Raw genomic sequence first — 27,274 nt, 5'->3', positions numbered from 1 at the left:
AAAAAAAAAATTCACAAGAAAAAAAAATACTTTCCAGTACTTCCACTTCCAGACAGGATAGAATAATTGCAACTAAGTATGTGCACTAAAAGAAATAGAAAACTGGACAGAATATATATATACACAAAGGTTTTCAAAATATTGGACATTAGACACTGAAGAGTGTGATCCCTGAAAGAGGGGAAACAATCTAGATGAGCCATACAATTGCTGAAGAATGCTCCTAGAGGGAGATTCCAACTGGCAAGGCAGAGAGGGGGAACCCAAGCAGAGACTGGTGGTTTCCAGACTGTGAGAAAATGGAGCTGGGAACTTGAGGAGGCCAAGATAGTGTGAGATCGCAGGGCAGAACACCAGTAAAGGGAGAGCTGCGGTGAGAGATTTCTCTAGAGATCCTCAGAGGGCCTCTCTCAAGTTTTAAAATAAGCGATGATGAATGCATAAGTATGAAAAAAGCCTAATGAGTCTGGAGAAAGAACCACCAAAAGAGGAAAAATCCTTAGAACTTACATAAGGCTGTGAATAGATACTGTTTCTACCAGCCAGACTGGGATCAGGTACAGTACTCAGAAGGGTATTTTTTCAGTAGAGGGACAGAAGCAACCCTAGACTAAAGGATGCTGTGGCTCTCCCTAAAAAAGCTGAAAAACAATACTTGGTAGGATATATTTCCAAGTAAGTTAACTGTACCCAAAATAAAGCACAAGTATATTTATAGCCAAAAATAAATATAAAAATATCCAGCAACCAAAAAGGTAAAATTCACAGTGCTTGACATCGGTCAAAAATTACTAGCCCTGAAAAAAAGGTTACTAGCCCCATAAAGGAGGAAAATAGACCCTAAATGAGACAAAATCCATCAAAACCAACCCCAAAATGACATAGATTATAGAATTAATAGACAAAAACACTAAAGTTATTATAACTGTATTGCATTACATATTTTCAAGAAGTTAGAGGAAAGTTGAGCCTGTTAACTAGAAACAATATATATTTTTAAAGTCTCAAATAAGACTTCTAAATACTAACTGCAATGAAAAATACACTGGAAGGAATCAACACCAATTTTAACATTACAGAGGAAAAGATTAGTAAAATGAAGACATAGCAATGGGAACTACTGAAAATTAAACAGAGACAAAAAAGGACTGAAGGAAAGGAATAGAGCCTAAGAGCTGTAGAACAGAGCTGTAGAAAAACTGCAGGTAGCCTCATGTATGTGTAATTGGAGTTCCATGACAGGCTTGGGGGAGGGGGGAGTTGGAGAAGTTGAGTAGAAAAGAAATATTTGAAGAAATAATGGCCTCCAATTTTTCCAGTATTATGAAAACTATAAACCCATGGATCTAAGAGAATCAGTAAATTAAAAGCACAAAAACAATGGCAAAAACTCTATGAAGTCACATCATAATCAAATTACTTAAAACCAAACCAGTGATAAAGAAAAATTCTTAAAAGCAGCCAGAGGAAAAACCATGGCACATAAAGAGAAATAAAGATGAAGATGCAAGCAGATTTTTTTTTTTTTGGTCAAATAATGCAAGTGAGAAGAGAGTGAAATGATATCTTTAAATTACTGAAAAAAAATTTCAAGTTAGAATTCTATACTGAACAAAAAATATCTTTCAGAAGTAAAGGTGAAATAAAGACTTTTTTGGACTATAACAGCTCAAAAGAATTCTTCAGCTACAAGCCTGCATTACAAGAAATGCTAAAGGAAGTCTTTCAAACCAAAAGAAATGATAGTAGATAGAAATATGGACTTACGCAAAATAATGAATACCATAAATGCTAATTATGTGAGTAAATATAAAATAATATTCTTTGTATTATTAAAGTCTGTTTAAGAGTAAAAGATAATTTTGAAGAAAGATAATTAACATGGGATTTATAATATGTAGAAGCAAAATGTGTAACAGTAGTACAAATTCTGGGTGAGGATAATTAACATACTGTGTTGTAAGGTTTCTTATATGATATCTGTAGTGGCATAATATCTCCTGAAAGTACACTATGATAACTTAAGATATATGCTATCAACTCTAATTCAGTCCCAAAAATAATATGACAAAAAGTTATAGCTATTAAGTTAACAGTGTAGATTGACTGGAATCACAAAAAAAATAATCCAAAAGAAGGAAGAAGAAGAGAGAAAAGGGAACAAAAAATTGAAGGGAAAACTTGAAAACAAATAGCAAGATTAAAAGTAAAAGGCTGAGGAAAAAAGGTGTACATATTAACATTAATAAAAAGAAAGTTGGACTAGCTAAATTAATATCAGATGTTATATATTTTAGAGCAAAGACTATTTCAGAAAAACGTCATTTCATGATGATAAAGTGTTCAGTTCAAGACAATATAATAATACTAAATGGACATGCACTTAGTAACAGTTTCAAAATATGTGAGGTAAAAAATGATAAAACTGCAAGGAGAAATGGATATATTGACAATTTTAGATATTTCAATATCCTTTCAATAATTGATAGAACAATTAAGCAGAAAACTATTAAAGGATGTAAAAAATGAATTACGTTAGCCAATTTGATGTGACTTTTAAAGAAAACACCCAATAGTCTAGTGCAATTTTTTCCAATGAGCACAGAATATTTGATAAGACAGTTTATATTCTGCACCTTAAAACAAGTCACAATAAGTTTAAAATGATTCAAGTTATTCAAAGTACTTCTCTCACCACAGTGGGATTAAATTAGAAATCCACAACAGAAAGTTGTCTCTGAAATCACCAATTATTTGAAATTAAATGACAAATGGCTAAACAACCCAGGTGTCATAGAAGAAATCAAAGGGGAATTATAATGTATACTGAATCAAATGAAGATGAAAATACAAATATCAAAATTTGTGTGTGCAGGTAAAGTACTTAAAAGCGTATAAGACTGTCTATATCAGAAAGAAAGATTTCAAATAAATGATTACAGCTTTTGCCTTAAGAAAGTACAAATAGAGAAATTTAAATCCAAAGTAAGCAAAAAAATGACAAAAAAACTGGAGCAGAAATCAATGAAATAGAAAACTAAAAAGAAATCATTGAAACGAAAACATGATTCTTTGAGAAGATCCATAATGTTGATAAACCTCTAGGCAGACTGGTCAAGAAAAAAGAAAGAAGTCACCAATTATCAATATCAAGAATGGGATATATAACATTACTACAGTTTCTACAGATGTTAAAAGGAAAAAACAAGGATTTTAATGAACATTTTTATGTTGATAACTTTGACAACCTACATAAAGGACAAATTCCTTGAAAAACACAAACTACCAAAGCTTACTTAAGAAGAAATAGATAACCTGAATAGCTCTATAATAGTAATTGAATTTGTAGCTAATAGTCTTCCCACAAATAAAACATTAGGCTCAGATGGCTTTACTGGTAAATGCTACCAACTGTTATTATTTATTTAAGAAATAGATAGTACTAAAAAGAAAACTACAGACCAATATGCATGATGAAAATAGGTGCAAAAATCCTCAACAAAATATTAGCAAATAAGTTATAAAATATGTTAAAATGATCATTCATTATGATCAAGTAGAATTTATTCCAGGGATGCAAGGGTAGTTCAGATTTGCAAATCAATTAATGTGATACATCACATTAAAAAGGACAGGTAAAAACCATATAATCGTCTCAACAGGTGCAGAGAAAGCATTTGACAAAATACAACATCCATTCATGATAAAAACTCAACAAAGTGGGTTTAGAGGGAACATACTTCAACATAATAAAGGCCATAACTTTTAAAAACCCACAGCTAACATCATAGTCAATGGCAAAAAACTGAAAGCTTTTCCTCTAAGATAGGAACAATATAAGGATGTCTACTCTCACCACTTTTATTCAACATAGTACTGGAAGTCCTAGCTGCAGCAATCAGACAAGAAAAAGAAAAGGCATCCAAATTGGTAAGAAAGAAGTAAAACTGTCACTATTTCCAGATGACATGATACTATATATAGAAAACCCTAAAGACTCCAGCAAAAAAACTATTAGAACTGATAAATGATTTCAGTAAAATCGCAGGATACAAAGTTAATACACAGAATTCTGTTGTATTCCTATACACTAATAACAAAGTGTGAGAAAGAAAAATTAAGAAAACAATCTTATTTACAATCTCACCAAAAAGAATAAAATGCCTAGGGATATATTTAACCCAGGAGATTAAACACCCATACTCTGGAACCCATAAGACATTGATGAAAGAAATTGAAGATGGCACAAACAAATGGAAAGATAGACCATGCTCTTGGATTGGAAGAATTAATATTGTTAAAATGTCTATACTTCCAAAAGCAACCTACAGATTCAGTGTAGTCCCTATGAAAATTTCAGCAGCATTTTTCACAGTACTAAAATTTGTATGAAATCACAAAAGACCTTGAATAGCCAAAGTAATCTTGAGAAAGAAGAGCAAAGCTGGAGGTATCACAATTTCAGATTTCAAGATGGGCTACAAAGCTATAGTAATCAAAAATAGCATGGTACTGGCACAAAAATAGACACATAGGTCAATGCAACAGGATAGGAAAATAAACCCATGCTTATGGTCAATTAATCTATGACAAAGAAGGCAAGAATAAACAATGGGGGGAAAGTCTTTTAAATAAATGGGATTGAAAAAACTGGACAGCTACATGCAGAAGAATGAAACTCAAAGACTTTCTTACACCATACACAAAAATAAACTCAAAATGGATTAAGGACCTATGTGAGACCTAAAACCATAAAACTCCTAAAAGAAAACATAGGCAATAATTTCTTGGACATCAGTCTCAGCAACATATTTATGGATATATCTTCTAAGGCAAGGGAAACAAAAGCAAAAATAAACTGTTGGGACAACACCGAAATAAAAAGCTTTTGCACAGCAAAGGAAACCTTCAGCAAAACAAAATGGCAGCCTACTGAATGGGAGAAGATATTTGCAAGTGGTAAGGGGTTAATATCCAAGATATATAAAGAATTTATACAACTCTACACCAAAAAATAAAAATTGATTAAAAAATAGGCAGAGGACCTAAATAGACATTTTTCCGAAGAAGACTTACAGATGGCCAACAGGCACATGAAAAGTTGCTCAGCGTCACTAATCATCAGGGAAATGTAAATCAAAACCATAATGAGATATCACGTAACAATGGTCAGAATGATTGGTACCAAAAAGGCAAAAAAGAAGTGTTGATGAGGATGTGGAGAAAAGAGAACCTTCATGCACTATTGGGAATGTAAATTGATGCAGCTACTCTGGAAAACAGTTTAGAGTTTCCTCATAGCACTGAAAATAGAAATACCATATGATCCAGTGATTCTACTATTGGGTATTTACCCAAAGAAAATGAAAACACTAATTCAAAAAGATATATGCACCCCTATGTTTATTGCAGCATTATTTACAATTGTCAAGATATGGAAGCAACCCAAATGTCCATAGATAGAGAAATGGGCAAAGAAGATGTGGTATGCGAAGCACATACACACACACACACACACACATATACATATACACACAATGGAATATTACTCAGCCATTAAAAAAAAGAATGAGATCTTGCCATTTACAACAACATGGCTGGACCTATAGGATATTATGCTAAGTGAAATAAGTCAGAGAAAGACAAATACCGTATGATTTCTCTATATAATAGAGAATCTAAACAATAAGAATGAACAATAACAAAAAATATATTCTTTTTTTAAAAGATTTTATTTTATTTTGAGAGAGAGAGCAGGAGGAGGGGTAGAGGGAGAGAGAGAGAGAGGGAGGGAGGGAGGGAGGGAGGGAGGGAGAAGTGGACTTCCTGCTAAGCAGCGAGCCCGATGCGGTGCTCAATCCCAGGACCCTGGGATCACGACCTGAGCTGAAGGCAGACACTTAACTGACTGAGCCACCCAGACACCCCCAAATAATATACTCTTAAATACAAAGAATAAACTGGTGGTTGCCAGAGGAGAGGTGGGTGGGAGGAATGAGCTAAATAGGTAAAGGGGATTAAGATATACAAACTTCCAGTTATAAGTCATGGAAATGAAAAGTACTAGCATAGGGAATATAGTTAATATTGTAATAATGTTGTATGTTAACAGATGGTGCCTACACTATAGTGAGCACTGAGTAATGTAAAGAATTGTAAAATCACTATGTTGTTTAACTGAAACTAATATAACATTGTCAGCTCTAATTCAATAATAAATAAAAAGACAGAAATAGTACTAATTTTATGCACATTTCCCAGAAAATTCAAGAAATAATACTTCTAAGCTCATTATTTGAGGCTGACATTACTCTGATACAAAACCAAAGACATTACCAGAAAAGAACACTGCAGACAAATATTCCTCATAAATTAGATGCAAAAATTAACACAATTTTAATAACTTCAATCAACAATATAAAAATAACACATTATAACTAAGTTGTTTATTTCAAAAATATGAGGTTGGTTTAACATTTGAAAATCCAATCAGTGTAACTCACCATATTAGCAGTCAAAAAATGAAAAGTACATTACATCTAGATGTAAAAAATAAAAATTTGAGAAAATCCACTTCCATTCATGATAAAACTGCAACAACTAAGAATAGAAGAGAATGTCTTTAACCCGATAAGGGCATCTCACAAAAATTTATAGATAGCATTGTACTTTTAATGGTGAAAGATCAAGAAAGGCAAATTTTCTCCTACTTCTATTTAATATTGTATGGGAAGTTCTAGCCAATGCAAAAAGAAATAAAAGACCTACAGATTGGAAAAGCACTAAAACTACCTTTATGTGACGATAACATGATCAAAATGTAAGTCTACGTAAAGTGTAAGTGTACACACGGACTTTTACCAAAAAAACTACTAGAAATTATACAAGTTTAGAAAGATTGCAAGGTATAAGATCAATTTACAAAAATTAATTGTATAACACTTGTATGAGGTACTTAGAGTAATCAAAATCAGAGACAGAAAGTAAAATGGTTGCCAGTAGCTGTAGGGTAGGGAGTGGGGACTCTTGTTTAATGGGTATAGAGTTTCAGTTTTACAAAATGAAAAGAGTTATAAAGATGGATGGTGGTGATGGTTGCACATTATTACTTATTTAATAACACTGAACTGCATACTTAAAAATATATTTTACCACAGTAAAAATATTTATATTCAATTGTTTATCTATATATTAGCAACAAAGTAGCATATTAAAACTTTAAAACATTTTAAATTGTTAAATTTTTTAAAATACCATTTTGTAATAGCATCAAAATATATGAAGTACTCAGAGATAAATGTGACCTATACCCTACAACTACTCTGCAAAAGAATTTAAAGAACACCTAAATACATGGAAAGATATACCATGTTTATAGATGAGAAAACCAATATTGTTAATATGTCAATTCTCCCCAAATCTATAGATTCAGCACAATACCAGCTGAAATTCCAGCAGGCTTTATTTGTAGAAATTGATTCTGAAATTCATGTTGAAATGTGAAGGATCTTATTTTTAGAGTTAGTAATGAAGACACTGTAGTAATGTAAAGATAAACAAATAGATCAATGGAACAGAATACAGCATCCAGAATTAGACTTGATATATAATCAGTTGTACCTAAATTTAAATATAAAACATAAAGCCATAAAATTGCTAGAAGAAAAAATTTAAAAAAAACACAAACTTTTCACCTTGAGTTAAGGAAATATTTCTTAGAATCAGTACCACAAGCACGATTCATAAAAGGAAAATTGATAAATTGCACTTCATCAAAATTAAGAACGAGGTTTTTAAAGACACTGATATGAGAATGAAAATTCAAATCACAAACGCTGAGAAAATCATCATAAGTTGCATATCTGATAAAATTGTATATAAAGTATACGAAGAACCCTCAAAACTCCATATTAAGTAGAGAAACAGTCTAGTGCCTTACTTCTAGACTTTTGTTGTTGGTATCAAAGACTGGGGTGGAGAGAACTGGTAATATAATGCAAGTGTATTTTTCCCATATTTACTCTGTTTATACCCTCAGTATTATTTGAAATTTTATCCCTTGTGTGTAATGAGGTAATAAGTTCTCTCTGGTTTCTATAGGTCTCACCACTTACATTTCAGTCTATTTTAGGGACTTCTTAACATTAACTTAAAGCTGTTAATGCTAATCTAGTCTCTACTCACAGAAATCTGTTAACTCACTTTTCTTAGACTGCCAGTGAGTTTCTTTCAAAGTGTTCGTTCATAAGGTGCCCTGACTTGCCCAGGCCCATTGAATGAGCCAGTTGTAGTGAAAATTCAAACCCAGACTTTGTGATCTCGAGGTCAGTGCTCTTGCTGTTATATTTCAGCTGCTTGGTTGAAAATGAGTTTAGGGTTCTAATTTTTGCTCTTTCTATAACTCAGTTGTGTGAGCTTGGATAAATCATTTAACTACCTTGATCTTTCATTTTCTTTGATAGAAGATGAGAAAGTAGAGGGAAAAAGAAAAAGCTCTAAGGTCCTTTCCATTCTAACTTCTATTATTTTTTTATTCCTCATTTCTCCTTCACTTTTTCTGCCCCTTGTGCAACCTGCCCCTCCACTTTTTTTCTTTTTACCACCAAATGTGTCAGGGTCTGCTGTGTGAAAGGTTGTTTCTACTGAGTGACATACGTACCTCACAAACTCTCAGAAGACTGCCTGGTGAGCTTTCTGCAGCTGTTTTCCTGTCTTCCAACCAGTGGGATTGTCACTCTGATTCTACTTTTTCTGTCTTTAAAGCACAGCATACTCTGAAACTGAAATTAATTTCTATGAGTGTCATCTCGAATATAGCTGGAAATTTTACTTCTAAATTTTCACATGCAGAAACAAGTCTTTTACTTCATGAGATTTCTCCTTTTCAAGGGTAGTTATTTAATGACAAGTATGCCCTTTCCTCCAGCTCTGAATTAACTGTTGAAAAAAAAAATTGCATTTCTTTAGAACCTTTGAGCACTGATTGAATTGGATAGTGGAGGGGAAGATGCAAGACAATACTGCATAGTTCTTAGTTTTGGTGAGGGAAAAAATAAGTAACTGTGTAGTTGCTGCACTACTATGACATATCTTTATATTGAACTGTAGTCCTGATTTTATTCATACTCAACTAATGCTGCCCCTTTTGCCATTCTTTTACGTGTGTTTTAGCCCCATTTTGCTGTGCATCATAATTTCTCAGGAATTTTCTTGCACAGAACCTTAACTCATTAACCATACATGGTCCCTTAAATGGAAGCCAGCTTTCAAAACATAAAATAGGACATTTCCATTTGTGGATAACAGTTATAGCTGGAAAGCCTGTGGTTGCTCTCATTCCAGGTCCTTTCTTTTCATGAGTCTGATGTTCGTGTGAGAACACTTCCATCCAGCCTTCTACATTCCCCCTCCCCTTCTCTGCCTGTCCCCACTCTCTGGTCATCTGGGACCAGGACTTATATTTCCAGCCAGTTTGGGATTATGTTAATAACCCAGTCATCACTTCATTTTTAAATGATATCACCTAATATAGGAACTATATTACATAGTAAGAACTTACTTAAATAAATGGCTTAGAATAGAAATGAATTGTACACTATTGGGGAAAATATACATTCATGAGTTTATACCAGTAATACATACATACATACATACATACATACATACATGGATGGAGGAGGAAGGAGGGGTTTCATTTACAGTATAGTGCTGAAGGCTAACTGGTATATGTGGAAGAAGCGCTAAAGTTGAAAATTTATTATTTTGAAGCCATCATGAAAAAATTGAATCAAGCAAGAGTCATCAATGGCTGCTTAGTCAAGGGGAAAATGAGAAGGAAGATCAGGATATTTGCATGGTCTTTAAGTGTCTCCCCTTACACTGCTTATTAATTGTAAGGAAGAAAAAAACAGTAATTATACAGTGTGGAAAAATTGTCCAGGTGATCAAAATTAACATCTCCCAAGAAAGACTGGTGGACTCTAAAAGTCTCCAGATATTAAATCATGAGAACACATCATCTATTCAGTGTTCCCATTGAGCCTGAATCCAAATCTCAAGGGAACAGCAAACACAAAATGATGAACCTTCTACTAATGAGGGAGGGGACTATACACTTCAAAAATTAAAATATCATAAAGGACAAAAGCTGTGGAAATATTCCAGATTAAAAGAGAACTAAGAGATATGACAATTAGGGGCGCCTGGGTGGCTCAGTCGTTAAGTGTCTGCCTTTGGCTCAGGTCATGATCCCAACGTCTTGGGATCAAGCCCCATATCGGGCTCCCTGCTTGGCGGGAAGCCTGCTTCTCCCTCCCACTCCCCCTGCTTGTGTTCCCTCTCTCGCTGTCTCTCTCTGTCAAAAAATAAAATCTTTAGGGTGCCTGGGTGGCTCAGATGGTTAAGCGTCTGTCTTCGGCTCAGGTCATGATCCCAGGGTCCTGGGATTGAGTCCCGCATCAGGCTCCCTGCTCAGTGCAGAGCCTGCTTCTCCTTCTCCCTCTGCCATTCCCTCTGCTTGTGCTCTTCTATCTCTCTGTCAAATAAATAAATAAAATCTTTAAAAATAAATAAATAAATAAATAAAATCTTTAAAAAGAGAGAGAGAGAGATGACAATTAAATGCAGTATCTGACTCTAGACTATATCCTATACTGTTGGTAGGAATAGAACATAGAGAACATTATTAGGTCATCTGATGAAATCAGAATGTTGATGGTAGATTAGATAAAATTTATGGAATTTATAACTGTGCTGTGGTTATGTAAGAGAATATTCCTATTCATAAGAAATGGCCACTGAAGTGTGTGGGGATAAAGGGTCATGATGTATGTAAGTTACTCTCGAGCACCTCAAAAATATTACGTATGTGTGTGTGTGAATGTCTAAATATGCAAATGATGAAGAAAATGGGGTGTAATGTAATAATATGTAAGTCTGGGTAAAGGGTGTATGAGTTTAATGTTGTATGGGTAAAGGGTGTATGAGTTTGTTGTTAGAACTTTTTTATTGTTTGATATCCTTTTTTTCTTCTCATTTTTTTCACTTACTCATATTCTTCTTTTTCTAGCATAATTGAGATATAATTGACATATAACATTATGTAAGTTTAAGATGTACAACATAATGATTTGATCTATGTATATATTACAAAATGATTACCACATTAAGTTATTGTGCATCCCCTCACATAGTGACAAATTTTTTCTTGTTGGGATGAGTACCTTTAGGATCTACTCTCTTAGCAACTTTCAAATGTATAATACAGTATTGGTAACCACAGTCATCATGTTGTACATTATATCTTCAGAACTTAATTTTCTTATAACTGGAAGCTGTACCTTTTGACTGTCTTTACCCAGTTGATATTGTTCCTAAATAACTTTTCCAAATAAAAAAAATAATTTAAAAAAATAAAGTTTTTATTCCCCTTCAGTTAGGATTAATGGCCAAACCTATGTCTTTTAGAGGAATAATAATTTTAAAGTCCTACCACATGGCTACTTTAAAAACTCTGTTGTTTATTTTTTATATGTGTCTTAGATATATGCTTACTATTTGTCATGTAGAAAGCCTCTGAATGAAGTACATGGGAATATAAGCAAAAAAAGGAAAAACAGAGAAATCACTTGTGAATCTAAGTACCCTGTTAGCAGAACACCTCCTAGAGCAGTGCTGTCCAGTAGAACTCTCTGTGATTATATGGAACTGTTCTATGTGTGCGTTGTCCAATATGGTAACATTTGAGCACTTGAAATGTGGCTAATGAGACTGAATTTTTAATTTAATTTTAATTAATTTTAATAGCCACACATGGCTACTGACTACCTGGAGTGGTGGCTAATGCCTAGGTATGAGAAGTTTATAAGTTCCCATAATCAGTAAGTTTATTGCTTAAAGAGAGAAACTAGGCACAGCTGGGCTTGTTAGCTTGTGGGAGCTCTGTCCTTTTCAGAAAGAATCTGTGGTATATTGCATATGTTTTTACCTTTCCACTGGTAGCAGATTTTATTGTTGAATAATAGTTAATCAAATTCAATGAAAATTCGAATGTCACAATTAAATATAATCATTGCTAGACTGATTTTTACAGGTTACAACATTAGCTACCAAAAACCTGAATTAGATGGAGGACTTCCCTTTTAATTACTTACTCTGATTAAAGAGACAGAATGGATATAAGGACAGGAGAAGTAGGAAAGAAGGGAAGGAAGGGTGGATAGTTGGGTAGATGGATAGAAAGAAAACAATGCAAGATATTCTATTTTAAATGCCATAGGAGGAGAACATTTAGTCTCTTTTGTCAAACACTGGAATAGTCTTGATGTTACCTAAGATTCCTTCCAGCTGTAAATCTTGTGATGCTGAATCTGGAGGAAATCCATGAGAGTGAAGCAGTCAGGTAAATTTAGGAATTGGAGTTCAACGTTTGACTTGTGTTGTTATATGATCTTAATCTCCCAGGCCATATGAGTGATTTCTGCCTTGCTAAGACAATTTACTTCATTTCAAATAGAATATTGATTAAAAAAAAGCCCTGATAAACAGAGAGTGTTATATCTTCCTGCTTACTTATTAATATTTTTAAGAGTGAGAATCATGCTTTTTAATCAGTCAGATATAAATATAGTACTTATGGAGGCAACATGTTAAGAGAATAGGCTAGAAGGAAGTATAAACATAAAAGGTGACTTGTGTGTCTCCCCAAATACAGCACTGGTTAGCACTGAGGCCTCAGTCCAGTGTTCCTCCGTCTTTCACTGTGTATCAATAGCTAACCATGTTGATAACTTCAGTTCTTCTTCCAGATTGAATCAAGGCACTAACTTTTTCAGGTTAATGCTCTGTTGATTCATAAATCTGTTGCTTTCTTTGGCTTACACCTTTGTGCAGTGTTCATTGTTCTCAAAAAGATGTTTAGGCTTAAGCATTTTGCTCTGCTTTGGGCATGAAATAAGTGCTTGATAAAAGCCTACATGCTTGACAGATTGAGTGCCTGCTGTTTTTTTCTCTACCCTCACTCTGCTACGTAAATGAATCTTGCTTGCTGGTGCTCTTCTTTCAGAGTATTTGCCCGAGTACTGAGAGCACAGTCTCATAGAGGAGAACACCCAGCTGGAACTGAGTACCACCTGCACTTCACATCTTTTTAAGCAAGGGGCCATATTAATCTATTAAACCCAGAAATCGGGTATCAGGGTTTCCATGACCACCCCACTAGGGAATGGTTTGGTGATTCACTGGGAGGATCCATGAGACTCAACATAAAGTCATTCATAGCTGATTTTTTACAGTGAAAGGATATAAAGCAAAATCAACAAAGGGAAAAGGTACATGGGATGAAGTTTGGAGGAAATCAGATACAATCTTGTAAGAATATTGCCCACGTGGAGTCACACAGGATGCACTTAATTTCTCCAGCATCTAACATGTATGGGGTGCTCTCTACCAAGGAAGCTCATTAGAGACTCAGTGCTGAGGTTTTTATTGAGGGCTGGTCATATAGGTACCCTTTGCCTAGCATGTACTGATTTCCAGACTTACAGAAGGAAAGCAGATGTTCAGCATAAACTATATTGTTTCTACAAACCTTTTGGGCCTGGTAAAATACCATTATTCATTAGGGAATGTTGAGAATCCTCCCAAAATCCAGTTTCCGTACTGGCAACCAAGGGCCAGCCTTGCAAACAGGGTTTTCTAAGGATAGCAGTCTCGGGCCTGCTGTGTTAACTCTTTTCTGCATCTGTATATGCCGCAATCAACATTCAGAGTTGGAACTTTTAACCTATTTTTAACTTCCCTTTTGTCTAGTCTCTTTACTAGCTTTTTGTTGAACATTAGTGTTCCTTAGAGATTAATAGAAATGTAATGTACTACACACCTACTCTTTTGTCTAATGGGGCTATTTCAGCTTTTTTTTTTTAAGATTTTATTTATTTATTTGAGAGAGAGCATGAGAGAGTGAGCACAAGGGTGGGGGGAGAGGAGCAGAGGGAGAGGGAGAAGCAGACTCCCTGCTGAGCAGGGAGCCTGATGTAGGGCTCCATCCCAGGACCCCGGGGATCATGAACTGAGCCAAAGGCAGATGCTTAACCAACTGAGCCACCCAGGCACCCCTATTTCAACTTCTTGTAGGCTACAGCAGCAAATCTTTCCTCTTAATCTTTGCCACTGCTGTTGTTATTTCTTTTATCAAGTGATGAGCAATGAGTATTCTCTTCATTACAGGTCAGTCTCGAATGTTGCCACTGTTTTTTTATTTTGGGATTTATTTTCCTCAGTTCTCCAAGAGTATGGTATCATAGCTGCCTCTGAGCCTTTAACCACAGATTTCTTTCTCCCTTAACCAGGCTAGTATTGCCTTGAAAGAAGATAGCACGAATGCTTATCAATATGCTTCTGAAGACTCAGAAACCTTAGGGTGAAGTATAGCACCTAAGAGAACGTCTATCACAAATATAAACTGCAGGCATTATAGAAGCAGATGGTCTAAATCAATGTCAACTCGCACTTACAAATGATTTAAGAATTTAAGAATAAAGAAACCAGAATCATAGTTAAAAGCATTTGGGTAAAGATAATAGGAAATAAATATGGAAGTAATGTATATTGTAGGAGTCTACAGAATAGGAAGTAGATGATGCCACCCTAAAAACCAAGTAAAGGTTGCCATGGAAATAAGATAGTACTAGGGACTCCTGAATATATAACATTGGGTATATGCTAGAAGATTTCCTCTTGTAAATTTGGAATATGTAATGATGTTTGGCCTAAATGATGGTAAAGAGGTAGTAATAAGTACTATTATTTTGGAGTTAATTCTGACTAACAAGGAAAACCTAATTGGTCAGGAGCAAGGGATAGAAACTTTTCAAAGAAAGTGATTGTTTCATTTCCGAATTAATATAAGTAAAATAATACTTGGGAATATTGCCTGCTCCTATCAACCCGAGGGATAAAGTTAATAATTCATGGGGCATTAGGTAGAGTATTCCAGTTAGATCTTCTCTTATGGATCATAGACATAAATGTAAAACCAAAAACTATAAAACTTCCAGGGGAAAATCTTTACAACCTTGGGTTAGTCATAGACTCATTAGCTACAACACCAGAAGCACAATCCATAAAAGAATCAAATGAGAAATTGAGCTTCATCAAAATTAAAAACTTGTTATTCAAAAAGCTCTGTTAAAAGAATGAAAAGACAAGCCACAGGTTGAGAGAAAGCAGTTGGAATTCAATTATCTGATAAAGGATTCCTCCAGAATATAAAAAGAACTAAAAAAACTCAATAACAAGGAAACAAACCACTGAATTAAAACAACAGGCAAAAGATTAGGACAGATGCTTCACAAGAGTAGATGTATAGATGGCAAATAAGCACGTGAAAAGATGCTCAGTATCATTAACAATTAGGGAAATGAACATAAAAATCACAGTAATGTACCACTACACAGCTATAAGTAATTTGGCTATTGGCCAGAATTTTAAAAGCTTACCCTGTGAAAGATGTGAAGGAACTGGAACTCTCATGCACTGCTGATAGGAATGTAAAATTGTACAACTTTGCAGAGGTCTAAGTAAAACATACACCTACTATATGACCATCCATTTTACTTGGTATTTACCCAAGAGAAATAAAAGCATGCATCCACTACTATTGTTCACAGCAGTTTATTTTTTATAGCCCCAAACTTGAAACAACCCACATGTTATTAGCAGATGCACTGATGAACAAGTTGTGGTATATCCATATAATGGAATGCTACTCAGCAATAAAAAGGAACTGCTAATACATGCAAAAACATGGATAAAGGTCAAAATAATTAAGCTGAGTTAAAGAATCCAGACTTAAAAGATTACAAACTGTATAATTCCATCATAAAACTCTAGAAAAACCCAAATAATCTCTAATGACAGTAGATTAGTGTTCGCCTAGTTCATCAGGCGCAGGAGTAGTGAGCGAGTACAAGAGGTTACAGGGGGACACAAAGAGACTTTTGCAGGTGATGGAGTTTGTTATCTTGATTGTGGTGATGGTTCCTGGGTATATACATATGCCAACACCGATCAACTTGTACAATTTAAATATGTATAGTTTATTGCATATCAGTTATACCTCAATAAAGCTATTTAAAAAAACAAAAAAGAAGAACTGCATGATTTTTCTTTAAAGTTTTAGTTGCCTGGACTTATTGTGACCCAAGTAAATTCTCCAGCCCTGGTTCAGCTTTATCTTTTCCCCTGTAATATATTTAAGAGTACATGATATATTTAATACTCATAAAAGGAACTTGTAAACAGTTACTATAGTCATTACCTAACAAACTGTATATTCCTGACAAGTAGAAATGTTCCCATTTTAATTGCTTTTTAATGACATATTACACAGGCTTTAAATGTCAGTCTTTGTATTTTCAAACCTGCAGAAACTTGAATGAAGTTTACATATAAGAGCAATCAACTCTGATGGCAATAGGCTGAATATCAGTTTCTAAAAATAAATTTTATGTGAATCTTTTCTCCAGATGACTTTTAAATGTTTTTAACTATGACATCTTTATATAAGTGAATATATATTAAGAAATAGCTATTAAACCTGAAATTTCCACTTTTTAAATCTTTTTTTGCCATGCCTGTTAACAGGATATAGCTAGATATTGTGCATACTCACCCGTTTACTCTGCATTACTACTCTCCTGACCAGTAAATAGACAGCCATCACTGTGAGCTAGAAGTGTTAGGCATTTGGCTATATCCTAGATTACAGTTCATGGTTTTTAAATATTGTGTGTGTGAAAGATTTTATAAGTGACCATTTGACAAACTACAGCATTCTGCTTCTTCAAGCTAAATTTGGGGGTACTGATTTATATTTATAGTCTTGCTCTAGGGCCTGCTATTTGGTAGACAAGACATTTTTCTGCTCATTCCTCAAGGATTCCTTCTGAATGCCAGCTAAGAGCATGAACTTCGGAACCAGAATGTTTAGGTTTTTATACAGTAAGCTCTACCACTTACTGTGACCTTGGGGAAGTTACTTAACATTAGCAAGCTTCAATTTCCTCTTCTGCAAAATGCGGAAAAATGTAGAGACTATAACTTATAGGGTTTCTGCCAGGATCGAATGAATTAATAAATGTAAAACAAATACATTTTTACCTTGCATGCAGTACATGCTATACAATCCCTTCCCAATTGTTATGATTATTATTGTTAGAATTGATTTTGTTTGGTTTGGTTTTTTTTGAGATTGTGAAGTAGGTTCTGGTGAAAACCGAAAACATCATCTGCTTGAGAATGTCCCTATGTTTAGTTATTCATCTTTTGTGCTTATAACATTCAACCCGAATTATTATGTCAGTTTAGGGATTAATTATCACACCTGGCTTTCATTTCTGTCAGTCCTGAGGTACTATATTCACCAGCACTGAGTACTTTGAGAATGAAATTGAGATTGGTGAATAAAGGGTTTTTTCATCTTCTAAGAATAAAATTTTTGTAACCCCCAGTGTTCATTTGGTTTAAAGCACAAGGAAAAGGGATCCTTGATAAAATGGATTGCTATGTCCACCTGTTATTTGGGTTTGTCAGAATTGCTGCCTAAGCTCTGATCTGTGGTCCGTCCAGACTAGCATTTGCCCTAGGACAGGGCATCAAGGAGACAATGTGGGTAAATCTATAGGGACAGACAGAAGCCCCCACTCAGTTTTTTCCCCCAGTTTTTTCTGCTTTTATTCCCATCTAAACATGGCTCTTTGATTTCTTTAAATCATTAAGAAGAGAGGTTCAGCCCCAGGAACTCCCAGAAAAAGCTAAGGAATTAGAAAGTGAACACAAACCAGGAAAGACAGTTTCTTTTAAGATAGTTTATTGTTTCTTTGTTATTGTTATGCTAACACATTTTGGTCTTAGAATATTCAAGCAATTCAAAAATTTATGGTATATTAATTCCAAGTCCTCTGTAATCTCCTTCTCAGAAGTAACTACTGTTAACTTTAATGTATACTGCTCCAGATTTTCTTCTCTGCAGATCTAATACTGTAATTTTAGAAAAGTAGGTTAATTCTATACATGCAATTTTTAGAATTTTATTTTCTTAATAATATGTTGCATATATTTTCCAGTGGAGTACATACATGTATTCATGGCATCCTTTTTAAGGTCCATTCTGTATTTTAGTGTATAGCTGTATCATAATTTATTTAATCAATCTTGTTGACACACGATTCTTCCTAATTTGCTCCTATTACAAAGAATACTGCAGTGAACATTCTTGTACATATAGTTTTAAATATGTTTACAAGTGTTGAGTAAATTCCCTGAAGTGGAAATATGTGTTTGAAGAATATAAAAATGTTTTGAAATGGTAGATATTGATAAATCACAGGTGCTTATTGAGAGAAAAAATAACATATTAATACTAGATACTGCTGATGGGAATGGCAGCCTTTGCTTTGCCCTCAACTGAGGTAGCTCCTTATGCTAACAGTTAATAGTGATTTCTAGATCTTCAAAAAAATTCATAGCTCCCCTTACTCCTCATTCTTACCTATTCTATCCATTCATTCGTTGGTCCTTCATTTATTAAAAGATATATTTATTTTAAATTGTAAAATTAGTTTAACTATATTATAATAAAATTGGAAAGCAGGTTAAGAAAAAATTCATAATCCTTATGATTTTTACCTGTGTATTTGAAAAGTATAATTCTAATCATTGTGTACTAACAATTTTGGGTTCTGTATTTGTCACTTAACATTATATCTTGGTGTTTTCCCTAATGGCTTCATAGTGTTCTGTTGGGTGTAACATGGCTTAATCATTCCATTTTAGTTGGCAATTAAGATTTAGAATCGGTCTTTTATTATTTGAATCTTGACAATTTTTCTTCCACATTAATTCCTCTCTGTGCCAAAAGGCATCTAATAAATATCTGGAAATTTAGTTAACTAACCATAAATAATTAGTAGTATATGTGGCCAAAAAAAAGTCTTAAGATTTTACTGAATTGGAGGCACATGGGTGGCTCAGCTTCAGCTCAGGTCATGATCCTGGGGTCCTGGGATTGAGCCCCACGTCCAGCTTCCTGCTTAGTGGGGAGTCTGCTTCTCTCTCTCCCCTGCTCATGCGCTCTCTCTCTCTCTCTCTCTCAAGTAAATAAATAAAATCTTTAAAAAAAAATACTGAATGGATTTTTTTCCTCAGTGTATTTGACAACTTTTTTACCTTCCAGGTTTTTGGAAGACAAAAAGAGTAAAATAACTTTTAGTTTTAGTTATCTATTGCTGCTTAACAGACTACCCCGAAACTTAGACAAACAACTAACATTCTGCAGTTTGAGCTAGGTTCAGCTATGCGCTTGTTCTGCTGATCTTGCCTGTGGTCACCCATGAGGCTCATGCAACTGGCTGTTAACTATGACACTGGCATGGCTGGGCCTTTCTTTCTCTCCCCAGGTAGCCTCTCCCTATAGTTCATCTGGCAAAGTAGCTAGACTTCTTACCTGCAGGTTCAGGGCCTCCTGCAAGAATGGAAGCTGCCAAATCTTTTTCCAGATTTGGTCCACAACTGGCAAAGTGTCTGTTGGTTAAATTGAGGAACTTGGGGCGCCTGGGTGGCTCAGTCAGTTAAGCGTCTGCCTTCAGCTCAGGTCATGATCCCGGGGTCCTGGCATCGAGCCCCGCATCGGGCTCTCTGCTCGGCGAGGAGCCTGCTTCTCCCGCTCCCTCTGCCTGCAGTTCTGCCTACTTGTGCTCTCTCTCTACCTCTGTCAAATAAATACATAAAATCTTAAAAAAAAAAAAAAAGTGAGTAACTGGCCCAGACTAGAGTCAGCAGGAAGGGACTACTGGGAGGTGTGGTTTTCCAGGGGCCACCAGTATAACAGTCTACCACAAAGGGCATCTCATAGTCATTTTCATTTGTATTTCTCAGACTACGACGAGGGGAGTCGAGCACCTTTCATATGTATATTATCCTTTTCCTTTTCTGTGAAATGCCTAGTCAGGTTTTGTCCACTTTTCTCTTGGATAGTTTGTCTTTTCATATTGATTTATAAAAGTTCTTCACATAATCTGAATGTTTTCCTTTGTTGGTTATATGTGTTACAAACATCCTTGGCCAGTTTATGGCTTATCTTTCACTGTCTTTATGGTGTTTTTGATAAATAGAAGTTCTTAATTTTAAAACAGTTGAATTTATCATCTTTTATGATTTTTGCTTTTTGGGTCCTTCTCTCCTCCAAGGCATAAAATACTCTTGTACATCATCTTCTAAATGTTTTATAGTTCTGTCTTTGATATGCAGGTTTATAATTCATCTGGAATTGATTTGGGGGATTGGTGTGAGGCAAGGGTCCAATTGCATTTTTTTCCCGCATGTAGCCTTTCCTTAGGCCTTACTTTGGGGTTAGTTCCAGTGTTTCTTAAATGCTGTACGTTCATCTTTCCTGGATCCCTTTTTAATTTTGCTGGAGAACAGCCATGCAGCAGTTCTGGAAAGAAACTACTTGAGAGCAAATCAGCATTTAATTGAGCATTTCTACAAATAATGATTAAACAGCTGCAATCCTTTGGTGAGGAGATATCACTTGAGGCGAGACCTCAAATATTAAAAGCCAGCATATGAAGAGCCTAGGAAGAATGTTCTGAGCCGAGGGAATAGCAAGTATTCTTACCAACTAGGAGAAAGAGGTACTTAGAAATGTAGTAAAAATGAAAAGCTGAACAAGAAAGTCATGGTTCAAAATAACGTAAACCAAAATGAGATGTGATTCTGAGGAGTTAAATGTTAGAAAGCGATGTCATTGACCTCTACATTTAGAATACTCCCTTTCGAGTATCTGGTTTGGTGACCATATGCTGACTTCTTGCTTTCTATTAATCTAATCACATGTCCTGTGTCTGCTGTAACAAGTATTTACCTATTTTATGTGTTTGTAGAATTTCTGTTTTCATAATAAGACTGTACACAAAGCATGGAAGATCCAATAATTATTTCTGAAAAGAATACAGATGTTAAAACCTTGATGATGTGAGAGAGATGGCATAGTGTTAAAAGTTGGAATATGATGGGGAGGAATAGAGGTGGAAGGAAGTATGGATACTGATTTTCTCATTTTACAGAATGGGGAGTCAAGAGATACAGTCTAAAGCAATGGATCAAGTAGAGCTCATAATTATTATTCTGAGTTAGAAAGGTAATATATAGAACTGAAGATAAAAACATAGCTAAGAAAAATTTTAAAGGATGTAGTAGTATAAGTGAGCTAAATTCTACATCTTTTACAATGAGGAAAATGCTGGATTTCCTTAATAAATATATAACTATAATTGAAGAAATAGGAGTCTACATATAGTAAAGTTGTAGACGTAACACATCAGAAATGGAGGAGAGGGTCTACCTCTGTCAGTGGGATTGGGAGTAGGGGACAGAGATGGTTTTGCTTTTCATTTTATTTCCTCCTAATGCCTGAATTTTCCCTTTGTGTTCATTTATTACTTCTCAAATAATACAAAAAGAAGAAAAAATCTAAGGCTGTGACAGAAGAATTGAAACAGTTGTGGGAGACAGCAGCATCAAAGTAAAGTCAGTTAGCTGGACATCTAGGATAGACTTATGAATATTAGTTATATAGTTTATGAATACACTTATAAACTTTATTTTTTTAACATATAATGTATTATTTGTTTCAGAGGTACAGGTCTGTGATTCATCAGTCTTACACAATTCACAGCGCTCACCATAGCACATACCCTCCCCAATGTCTATCACGCAGCCACCCCATCCCTCCCACCCTCCACCACTCCAGCAACCCTCAGTTTGTTTCCTGAGATTAAGAATTCCTCATATCAGTGAGATCATATGATACATGTCTTTCTCTGATTGACTTATTTTGCTCAGCATAATACCCTCTAGTTCCATCCACTTCATTGCTAATGGCAAGATTTCATTTTTTTGATGGCTGCATAATATTCCATTGTATATATATACCACATCTTCTTTATCCATTCATCTGTCAATGGACATCTTGGCTCTTTCCACAGGTTGGCTGTTGTGAACATTGCTGCTATAAAAATGGGGGTGCACGTACCCCTTCGGATCACTGCCTTTGTATCTTTGGGGTAAATACCCAGTAGTGCAATTGCTGGGTCGTACGGTAGCTCTATTTTCAACTTTTTGAGGAACCTCCATACTGTTTTCCAGAGTGGCTGCACCAGCTTGCATTCCCACCAACAGTGCGGTAGGGTTCCCCTTTCTCCTCATCCTCTCTAACATCTGTTGTTTCCTGACTTGTTAATTTTAGCCATTCTGACTGGTGTGAGGTGGTATCTCATTGAGGTTTTGATTTGGATTTCCCTGATGCCGAGCGATGTTGAGCACTTTTTCATGTGTCTGTTGGCCATTTGGATGTCTTCTTTGGAAAAATGTCTGTTCATGTCTTCTGCCCATTTCTTGATTGGATTCTTTGTTCTTTGGGTGTTGAGTTTGATAAGTTCTTTATAGATTTTGGATAGTATCTCTTTATCTGATATGTCATTTGCAAATAGCTTCTTCCATTCTGTCATTTGTCTTTTGGTTTTGTTGACTATTTCCTTTGCTGTGCAAAAGCTTTTTATCTTGATGATGTCCCAGTAGTTCATTTTTGCCCTTGCTTCCATTGCCTTTGGAGATGTTTCTAGGAAGAAGTTGCTGCAGCTGAGGTCGAAGAGATTGCTGCCTGTGTTCTCCTCTAGGATTTTGATCCCTGTCTCACATTTAGGTGTTTCATCCATTCTGAGTCTATTTTTGTGTGTGGGGTAAGGAAATGGTCCAGTTTCATTCTTCTGCATGTGGCTGTCCAATTTTCCCAACACCATTTGTTGAAGAGACTGTCTTTTTTCCATCGGACATTCTTTCCTGCTTTGTCGAAGATTAGTTGACCATAGAGTTGAGGGTCCATTTCTGGGCTCTCTGTTCTGTTCCATTGATCTATGTGTCTGTTTTTGTGCCAGTACCATACTGTCTTGATGATTACAGCTTTGTAATAGAGCTTGAAGTCCAGAATTGTGATGCCGCCAGCTCTGCTTTTCTTTTTCAACATTCCTCTGGCTATTCGGGGTCTTTTCTGGTTCCATACAAATTTTAGGATTCTTTGTTCCATTTCTTTGAAAAAAGTGGATGGTATTTTGATAGGGATTGCGTTAAATGTGTAGATTGCTCTAGGTAGCATTGACATCATCACAATATTTGTTCTTCCAATCCATGAGATGGAACGTTTTTCCATTTCTTTGTGTCTTCCTCAATTTCTTTCATGAGTATTTTATAGTTTTCTGAGTACAGATTCTTTGCCTCTTTGGTTAGATTTATTCCTAGGTATCTTACGGTTTTGGGTGCAATTGTAAATGGAATCAACTCCTTAATTTCTCTTTCTTCTGTCTTGTTGGTGTATAGAAATGCCACTGATTTCTGTGCATTGATTTTATATCCTGCCACTTTACTGAATTCCTGTATGAGTTCTAGCAGTTTTGGGGTGGAGTCTTTTGGGTTTTCCACATAAAGTATCATATCATCTGCAAAGAGTGAGAGTTTGACTTCTTCTTTGCCAATTTGGATGCCTTTTATTTCTTTTTGTTGTCTGATTGCTGTGGCTAGGACTTCTAGTACTATGTTGAGTAGCAGTGGTGATAGTGGACATCCCTGCTGTGTTCCTGACCTTAGGGGGAAAGCTCTCAGTTTTTCCCCATTGAGAATGATATTCGCTGTGGGTTTTTCATAGATGGCTTTTATGATATTGAGGTACGTACCCTCTATCCCTATACTCTGAAGAGTTTTGATCAAGAAAGGATGCTGTACTTTGTCAAATGCTTTTTCTGCATCTATTGAGAGGATCATATGGTTCTTGTTCTTTCTTTTATTAATGGATTGTATCACACTGATTGATTTGCGTATGTTAAACCAACCTTGCAGCCCAGGAATAAATCCCGCTTGGTTGTGGTGAATAATCCTTTTAATGTACTGTTGGTTCCTATTGGCTAGTATTTTGGTGAGAATTTTTGCATCCATGTTCATCAGGGATATTGGTCTGTAATTCTCCTTTCTGATGGGGTCTTTGTCTGATTTTGGGATCAAGGTAATGCTGGCCTCATAAAATGAGTTTGGAAGTTTTCCTTCCATTTCTATTTTTTGAAACAGTTTCAGAAGAATAGGTATTAATTCTTCTTTAAATGTTTGGTAGAATTCCCCTGGGAAGCCATCTGTCCCTGGGCTCTTGTTTGTTGGGAGATTTTTGATGACTGCTTCAATTTCCTTAGTGGTTATGGGTCTGTTCAGGTTTTCCATTTCTTCCTGGTTCAGTTTTGGTAGTTTATACATCTCTAAGAATGCATCCATTTCTTCCAGATTATCTAATTTGCTGGCATATAGTTGCTCATAATATGTTCTTATAAGTGTTTGTATTTCTTTGGTGTTGGTTGTGATCTCTTTCATTCATGATTTTATTTATTTGGGTCCTTTCTCTTTTCTTTTTGATTAAGTCTGGCCAGGGGTTTATCAATCTTGTTAATTCTTTCAGAGAACCAGCTCCTAGTTTCGTTGATCTGTTCTACTGTTCTTTTGGTTTCTATTTCATTGATTTCTGCTCTGATCTTTATTATATTTCTCTTCTCCTGCTGGGTTTAGGCTTGATTTGCTGTTCTTTCTCCAGATCCTTTAGGTGTAGGGTTAGGTTGTGTATTTGAGACCTTTCTTGTTTCTTGAGAAAGGCTTGTATTGCTATATACTTTCCTCTTAGGACTGCCTTTCCTGCAGCACAAAGATTTTGAACAGATATGTTTTCATTTTCATTGGTTTCCATGAATTTTTTTAATTCTTGTTTAATTTCCTGGTTGACCCATTCATTCTTTAGTAGGATGCTCTTTAGCCTCCATGTATTTGAGTTCTTTCCAACTTTCCTCTTGTGATTGAGTTCTAGTTTCAAAGCATTGTGGTCCAAAAATATGCATGGAAGGATCTCAGTCTTTTGGTCCCGGTTGAGACCTGATTTGTGACCTAGGATGTGATCTATTCTGGAGAATGTTCCATGGGCACTAGAGAAGAATGTGTATTCTGTTGCTTTGGGATGGAATGTTCTGAATATATCTGTGAAGTCCATTTGGTCCCATGTGTCATTTAAAGTCTTTACTTCCTTGTTGATCTTTTGCTTAGATGATCTGTCCATTTCAGTGAGGGGGGTGTTAAAGTCCCCTACTATTATTGTATTGTTGTTGATGTGTTTCTTTGCTTTTGTTATTAATTGGCTTATATAATTGGCTGCTCCCATGTTAGGGGCATAGATATTTACAATTGTTAAATCTTGTTCGATAGACCCTTTAAGTATGATAGAGTGTCTTTCCTCATCTCTTATTATAGTCTTTGGTTTAAAATCTAATTTGCCTGGGGTGCATGGGTGGCTCAGTCGTTAAGCGTCTGCCTTCGGCTCAGGTCATGATCCCAGGGTCCTGGGATCGAACCCCCCATCAGGCTCTCTGCTCAGCAGGAAGCCTGCTTCTCCCTCTCCCACTCCCCCTGCTTATGTTCCCTCTCTCGCTGTGTCTCTCTCTGTCAAATAAATAAGTAAATCTTAAAAAAAATAAAATAAAATCTAATGTGTCTGATATAAGGATTGCCACCCCAGCTTTCTTTTGGTGTCCATTAGCATGGTAAATGGTTTTCCACCTCCTCACTTTCAATCTGGAGGTGTCTTTGGGTCTAAAATGAGTCTTGCAGTCAGCATATCGATGGGTCTTGTTTTTTTATCCAATCTGATACCCTGTATCTTTTGATTGGGGCATTTAGCCCATTTACATTCAGGGTAACTATTGGAAGATATGAATTTAGTGCCATTGTATTGCCTATAAGGTGACTGTTACTGTATATTGTCTCTGTTCCTTTCTGGTCTATGTTACTTTTAGGCGCTCTCTTTGCTTAGAGGACCCCTGTCAATATTTCTTGTAGGGCTGGTTTTGTGTTTGCAAATTCTTATAGTTTTTGTTTGTCCTGGAAGCTTTTTATCTCTCCTTCTATTTTCATTGACAGCCTAGCTAAATATAGTATTCTTGGCTGCATATTTTTCTCGTTTAGTGCTCTCAATATATCATGCCAGTCCTTTCTGGCCTGCCAGGTCTCTGTGGATAGGTCTGTTGCCAATCTAACGTTTCTACCATTGTAGGTTACAGACCTCTTGTCCCGAGCTGCTTTCAGGATTTTCTCTTTGTCTCTGAGACTCGTAAGTTTTACTATTAGATGTCGGGGTGTTGACCTATTTTTATTGATTTTGAGGGGGGTTCTCTGTGCCTCCTGGATTTTGATGGCTGTTTCCTTCCCCAAATTAGGGAAGTTCTCTGCTACAATTTGCTCCAATATACCTTCTGCCCCTCTCTCTTTCTTCTTCTTCTGGGATCCTGATTATTCTGATGTTGTTTCGTCTTGTGGTATCGCTTATCTCTCGAATTGTGCCCTCATGATCCAGTAGTTGTTTATCTCTCTTTTTCTCAGCTTCTTTATTCTCCATCATTTGGTCTTCTATATCACTAATTCTTTCTTCTGCCTCATTTATCCTAGCAGTTAGAACCTCCATTTTTGATTGCACCTCATTAATAGCCTTTTTGATTTCGACTTGGTTAGATTTTAGTTCTTTTATTTCTCCAGAAAGAGTTTCTCTAGTATCTTCCATGCTTTTTTCAAGCCCAGCTAGTATCTTTATAATCGTCATTCTGAACTCTAGTTCCAACATCTTACTAATGTCCGTATTGATTAGGTCCCTGGCAGTCGGTACTCCCTCTTGTTCTTTTTTTTTGAGGTGAGTTTTTCCATCTTGTCATTTTGTCCAGAGGAGAACAGATGAATGAGAGAACAAAATGCTAACAGGGTAACAGTGACCCCAGAAAAATATACACTAAACAAATCAGAAGAGACCTGAAACCGGGGGAAAAGAAAGAGAAAGAAAGAAAAAAGAAAAAAAAAAAAGGAAAAGAAAAAGAAAAAAAAGAATATGATCAAATATGATCAGGCTGGTGAATAGATCAGTACCACACACTAGATTTGGGGCATATTTTGGTCTGTTAGAAGAAACTGCCTCCCAAAATTTTAAAGAAAAAAAACTTACATATGTACAAAAATAAGGGTAAATACGATGAAGGGATGGAATATGACTGTAAAGATGAAAATTATAAAAGATTTCACAAAAGGAATTGATAAGAAGTTGGTTGAAAAAAGAATGAAGAGAAATAAAAAAAAAGGGGGGGGGGAGAATGTG

At 35.6% G+C, this 27,274-nt stretch overlaps 1 protein-coding gene and 1 non-coding gene across 6 annotated transcripts in view; one reads left to right on the top strand and one right to left on the bottom strand.

The window, feature by feature from the left end:
- KIAA1328 (KIAA1328 ortholog) overlaps positions 1-27,274 on the top strand; it is a 357,595-nt gene that overhangs the window by 145,713 nt on the left and 184,608 nt on the right. The gene's annotated exons all lie outside the window — the stretch shown is intronic.
- On the bottom strand, positions 14,193-14,260 carry LOC116642900. Its single transcript, XR_004301428.1, has one exon. It is a non-coding gene; the product is annotated as a small nucleolar RNA SNORD2 (small nucleolar RNA).

Source organism: Phoca vitulina, unplaced genomic scaffold, assembly GCF_004348235.1.
Source record: "Phoca vitulina isolate PV1807 unplaced genomic scaffold, GSC_HSeal_1.0 scaffold24, whole genome shotgun sequence".
Lineage (NCBI taxonomy): Eukaryota > Metazoa > Chordata > Mammalia > Carnivora > Phocidae > Phoca > Phoca vitulina.
Note: the sequence above shows the minus strand (reverse complement) of the source record. Positions and strands in the feature narration are given on the sequence as shown.